Source organism: Triticum dicoccoides, chromosome 6B (genome assembly GCF_002162155.2).
Source record: "Triticum dicoccoides isolate Atlit2015 ecotype Zavitan chromosome 6B, WEW_v2.0, whole genome shotgun sequence".
Classification (NCBI taxonomy): Eukaryota; Viridiplantae; Streptophyta; class Magnoliopsida; order Poales; family Poaceae; genus Triticum; species Triticum dicoccoides.
This window is the reverse complement of record NC_041391.1, coordinates 541,432,004-541,438,391: the sequence shown is the minus strand read 5'-3', so window position 1 is coordinate 541,438,391 and position 6,388 is coordinate 541,432,004.

Genomic DNA, 6,388 nt, shown 5'->3' with positions numbered 1-6,388 from the left:
CTCGACATGGTCGTGGGCAACCTCCATCAGGGCTAAGGCCGTCGTTGTGGAATGGACAGCTGTTGTGCCGCTCCCACCAGCTGCTATCCCTGAGGCAGATGTTGCTGCCGCCACCTGAGAAGCAACAACGGCCGTTTGGGCTGCCATGGCCGCCCGGTCGCAGATTGCTGCCTTGCTCATGCACCTTGTTAGCACGCGCATGGCGGTTGCGGCCGCGCTCTCGCCGGAGTCGGCCGCCAAAGTTGCCCTCACGACGCGGGTCCATGCCCCCATCTTTCACCGGCGACGATTGAACAATGAAATGATATTTGGGGAGCGAGCTAGTGTGCTTGATACGTCGGCTATGGACTGTAGCCAACGCACCTTCTCGTGTAAGCCATAGGCGTACTATACACCGACGGTGCTTCAGGATATTTTCTACTGCATCTCACACGGTTGGTGATAATAAACTGTGTGGGATCTACTTGATTTTTAATTTTGATTTGAATTACATAATGGGGTCACAGCGGCAATGGACGGTGTTTGAATTGCTAGACCTTTTATCTGCAGTGAACATGCAACTATATGTGTGTCGTAAAAAATTGGAATTGTTCAGGGTTCCTTTGAACATTTTTATACAGTAACTTTGTTTTCTAGGCATTTCAGGTGCGCAATTCAAAACTAAACCACATGCCCCAGTCCATAAAAACAGGTTGCAAAATCAAATGTTTGTCCTTGGTTGCAAGCTTAGTTCACATGCAAGAAATGAGAATGATTGTCAAACACCTTGATATTGTCGCTCAGCCGCTAACATTGAGATACATGCTTTTAACATTCTAGTAAATTGAAAACTCATCTGAAATTCATGAAACTTGACATGATATCATGGAAGGCAGCGACATGCCGTGGTAAAAATATTATCCCATTTGGGGCAGGTGTGGGTATAAGCTTCTCGCAAACCAGAGCTTCTCTCACAACAAGCCTGATGGTTTCAGTAGGGTATGTGCCACCTTGGGGGACGAAACGATATATGTTGCCTCTTCTTACTTTCAAAATGTTTCTCGTGTCAACATAGAACAACACGAGTGTTGTGTCAATTTTTGGGATTTTTCGGGGTTCGTTTTGACATTTTTATGCATTCGTTGCATTTTCAATGCATTTATGAGCATATAAATTGGTTGAAAATTCAAATATGTGTCCTTGATTGCATTCTTAGGTCCCATGCAAGAAATGGGAATGAATGTCAAACACACTGTCACCGTCACTTGGCCAGAAATATTGAGATTCCTAGTTTTTAAATTCTAGTAAATCCAAAACTTGTCTGAAATTCATGAAACTTGGCATGTTATCATGGAGCTGCATCAACATGCCGTGGTAAAAATATTGTCCCATTTGGGGCAGGTTTGGGGATATGCTTCTCACAAACCAAAGGCTCTCACAACATGGTACCACATGCTGCTGACCCAATCGGGTCTTTCTGGTGGTGCGATATCATGCAACTCAGCCACCTTTTTCGAGGGATCTCAAAAGCTACTATAGCTGATGGGGCCTCTATGCTATTCTGGAAGGACGTATGGCTTGCACACGACCAGGAATCACCACTCTCTGAGATCTACCCTAGAGCTTTCTCTTTTGCCACAAATGAGGATGATTCTGTCTGCAATGCTTTGCAAGCGACAAACCCTGCCACGCTTTTTCATCTGCTACTCTCCGCGCAAGCGAGAGAGGAAGTAAGGGAGATTCAGAGAGGCTCCTTGCATGTTATTCCTGTGATGGGTGATGCAGATATTTGGGTTAGTACCATCAATGCAAAATTCTCAGCCAAAAGCTACTACAACCACTGCTTCAGGGAGGTGAACGCCGATGAGGCCTTCACATGGCTTTGGAGATCCAAGAGCCCCATCAAATTCAAAATGTTTGGCTGGTAGCTGCTGGTTGACCGCCTAAACACAAGAAATATGTTGAAGCGGAGGCACTATGCTGTGGCAAACAACAACTATGCCTGTATGCTCTGCCAGAATCCTCCCGAGGAAACAGTTGAGCACCTATTTTTCACCTGCCCCTTTAGCCAACATTGTTGGGACAAGGTTGGTCTGACATGGCCACATAATGGCAACAGGATTTCCATCTTGCATGAAGGTAAAAATCGCTAGAGGCAACCTTTGTTCATGGATATTTTTTTGATGGCCGCCTGGAGCATATGGAAGGAGAGGAATAATGAGTTCTTCAGGGGGGTGCCACATTCTTTCGCTGCATGGCTTGATAGATTCAAACATCAGTTGGGCCTCCTTGCTCATAATTGTAAAGAAGAGCTTCATCCCTTCTTAAGCACTTTCATACATAACTTGTAGGAGGCACAAGTTGTTTCTTTTTCTTTGTACATATAGGGTGCAGGGGTACCCTGCAAAACCCCCATGTAAACATGTAACACCCATCTGTGAGTAATACAAAGTCAGTGGGAGCCTCTCCCACTGTCATTCATCGTCAAAAAAAGGCTCTCACAACAAACCTGATGGTTTCGGTAGGGTACGTCCCACCTTTGGGGACGAAACGATATCCGCTGCCTCTTATTGCTTTCAAAAAATTTCTAGTGTCAACATAGAACAATAGGGGTGTTGTTACAATTTTTGGGATTTTCCGGGGTTCGTTTGGACATTTTTATGCATTAATTGTGTTTTCAATGCATTTATGAGCACAATTCAAATTTGAACTACATGCACATGCTCTAATGCATATAAATTGGTTGAAAAATTAAATTTGTGTCCTTGGTAGCATGCTTAGGTCCCATGCAAGAAATGGGAATGAATGTCAAACACCCTACCACCGTCACTGGGCAACAAACATTAAGATTCCTGGTTTTTAAATTCTAGTAAATCCATAACTCATTTGAAGTTCATGAAACTTGACATGCTATCATGGAGAGGCATCAACATGCCATGGTAATTTTTTTGTCCCATTTGGGGCAGGTTTGGGGATATGCTTCTCACAAACCAAGGGTTCTCACAACAAGCCTGATGGTTTTGATAAGGAACGTCCCTCCTTTGGGGACGAAACGATATCAGCTGCCTCTTATTGCTTTCAATTTTCTTCTAGTGTAACCATAGAACAATAGGAGTGTTGTGTCAATTTTTGGGATTTTTCGGGGTTCGTTCGGACATTTTAATGCACTAATTGAGTTTTCGATGCATTTATGTGCATAATTCAAATTTGAACTACATGCACATGCTCTAATGCATATAATTTGGTTGAAAATTCAAATCTGTGTCCTTGGTTGCATGCTTAGGTCCCATGCAAGAAATGGGAATGAATGTCAAACACCCTGCCATCGTCACTCGGCCGCAAACATTGAGATTCCTGGTTTTTAAATTCTAGTAAATCCAAAACTCGTCTGAAATTCATGAAACTTGGCATGCTATCATGGAGTGACATCAACATGCCGTGGTAATTTTTTTTGTCCCATTTGGGGCAGGATTGGGTATAAGCTTCTCACAAACCAGAGCTTCTCACAACAAGCCTGATGGTTTCGGTAGGGAATGTCCCACCTTCGGGCATGAAATGATATCCGCTGCCTCTTATTACTTTCAAAAAAAATTTAGTGTCAACATAGAACAACAGAAGTGTTGTGTTAAATTTTGCAATTTTTCGGGGTTCGTTTGGACTTTTTTATACATTAACTGGGTTTTCTAGGCATTTTACGTGCATAATTCAAATTTGAACTACATGCACATGCTCTAGTGCATACAAATTGGTTGAAAAATCAAATCTTTGTCCTTGGGTGCATGCTTAGGTCCCATGCAAGAAATGAGAATGAATTTCAAACATCAGGGCACTGTTGATTGCCGGCAAAATATTGAGATACTTGTTTTTAAATTCTAGCAAATCCAAAACTCGTCTAAAATTCATGAAACTTGGCATGCTATCATGGAATGGCACCAGACATGTTGTGGTATTTTTCGTGTCCATTTTGAGAGAAGAAGCAGTCGAATAACAGCCAACAAAGGCATTTTCAAACAAATAGCTGCCACTCTAACCTCGCAAACGTTTGTATAATTTAAACCATGTGTGTTATGTTAACCATTCACGTGACGCCACATGTCTTCGTTCTAGTGGCTATAGGAGGTGCCGTGCGGACAACTGCTTGACTGAATGGGAGGCGTGCGAGCGCAGTCCGGTGCGTAGGCTGACCGAGAGGCGTGCAAGCTGTCCTCCAATGCGCGGGCTCATTGGGAAGCGTGTGAGCTATACGCTGCGCAGGCTCACTGGGAATCGAGCCCTTTGACTTCCATGGCTGCCCGCCTTCCTCTCCATTAATGGCGCCCGAGCCGATGCTTAATACGGGCGGCCTTACTGTTCGCCTCTCATTCCCCTCCCTCCCACAGACCTTCACAAACGCCATGGCGCAGAAGGTTCATCTGCCACTAGTATTCAAGTTTGGTGAAGTCGACTCTGAGCCGGAGGAGATAGAAAATAAAGAGGAATGGGGACTCATGGACATGGCCCAGAACGAGCTGGCCGCGGATGTTGCTTCCCTAGCTCCCAACCCAGCTCCCATCCCCGCGCCCGTGCGCGCGCCAGCGACCATCCCCGTAGCATTGATGGGCTGGTCACCGAGCACTATCGCAGAGCTGGAAGCCGCGGGCATCATCGAGGTCTTTGCGGACCTGCGCGAGCGCATGTACATGCCAGCGCCATCGCCAGCGCCCGTGCCCATGCTCGTGCGCGCCCCTCCACCCACCGCGGCGCCGGTCCCCGTGCGTTTGGCTGCACCCGCCGCGCCCATGCCCATGTGCGCGCCCCCCTCAGCGGCATGGGATGCCGCCGTCGACCGCTACCTCTCAGCACCGCTAGCTGCTGTCCTCCCGCACCCTACCCGTCGATCGCGCGATGACATGATGTTTGATTTACAAGTGAAGAACATTCTGAGCTGCCTTGAAGACTTCAACAATGGCGTCCCAGAGGACGACAACGACAAGGACGGCGCGACACGCCGTCTCCGCCACCGCCAGAAATAGTTTTTTTCTTGGGTTTAATTATGTATCTCGATCGCAAACGTTTTCCCCAGGAAGCCAAGGGAAAATGTTTCGAGTAGGATTTGTGCAGCTCATGATTGCAAACGTTTTAGATAGAACACCCGTTTGCAAAGCGAGAGCAGGATTTGTGCATCTCTTCAACGCAAACGGTTGTTTTGGAAGACCACTTACAAACAATTTGTTAAGATTTGCATCTGTCATATTGGGTATGTTGCCATTTTTCAAACTTGAAATATTGACATTTGTTGATCTAGTAACATTGTGATAACCCACAAGTATAGGGGATCGCAACAGTTTTCGAGGGAAGAGTATTCAACCCGAATTTATTGATTCGACACAAGGGGATCCAAAGAATATACTCAAGTATTAGCAATTGAGTTGTCAGTTCAACCATACCTGAAAGACTTAATATCTACAGAAAAGTATTTAGTAGCAAAGTAGTATGGAAGTAATGGTAACGACAACAAAAGTAACAGTAGCAGTTTTGTAGTAATCGTAACAGTGGCAACATAGAAGTAACTTAGCAAAGAACAATATGTGAAAAGCTCGTAGGCAATGGATCAGTGATGGATAATTATGTCGGATGTGATTCCTCATGCAACAATTATAACATAGGGTGACATAGAACTAGCTCCAGTTCATCAATGTAATGTAGGCATGTATTCCGAATACAGCCATACGTGCTTATGGAAAAGAACTTGCATGACATCTTTTGTCCTACCCTCCCGTGGCAGTGAGGTCCTATTGGAAACTAAGGGATATTAAAGCCTCCTTTTAATAGAATACCGGACCAAAGCATTAACACTTAGTGAATACATGAACTCCTCAAACTACGGTCATCACCGGGAGTGGTCCCGATTATGTCACTTCGGGGTTGCCGGATCATAACACATAGTAGGTGACTATTGACTTGCAAGATAGGATCAAGAACTCACATATATTCATGATAACATAATAGGTTTAGATCTGAAATCATGACACTCGGGCCCTAGTGACATGCATTAAGCATGGCAAAATCATAGCAACATCAATCTTAGAACATAATGGATACTAGGGATCAAACCCTAACAAAACTAACTCGATTACATGGTAAATATCATCCAACCCATCACCGTCCAGCAAGCCTACGATGGGATTACTCACGCACAACGGTGAGCATCATGAAATTGGTGACGGAGGATGGTTGATGATGACGATGGTGACCGGTTCCCCTCTCGGGAGCCCCAAATGGACTTCGGATCAGCCCTCCCGAGGAAGATTAGGGCTTGGCAGCGGCTCCGTATCGTAAAAAGCAATGAATCCTTCTCTCTGATTTTTTCCTCTCTAAAAGTGAATATATGGAGTTGGGGTTGAGGTCAGTGGAGTCCCAGGGGGCCCAC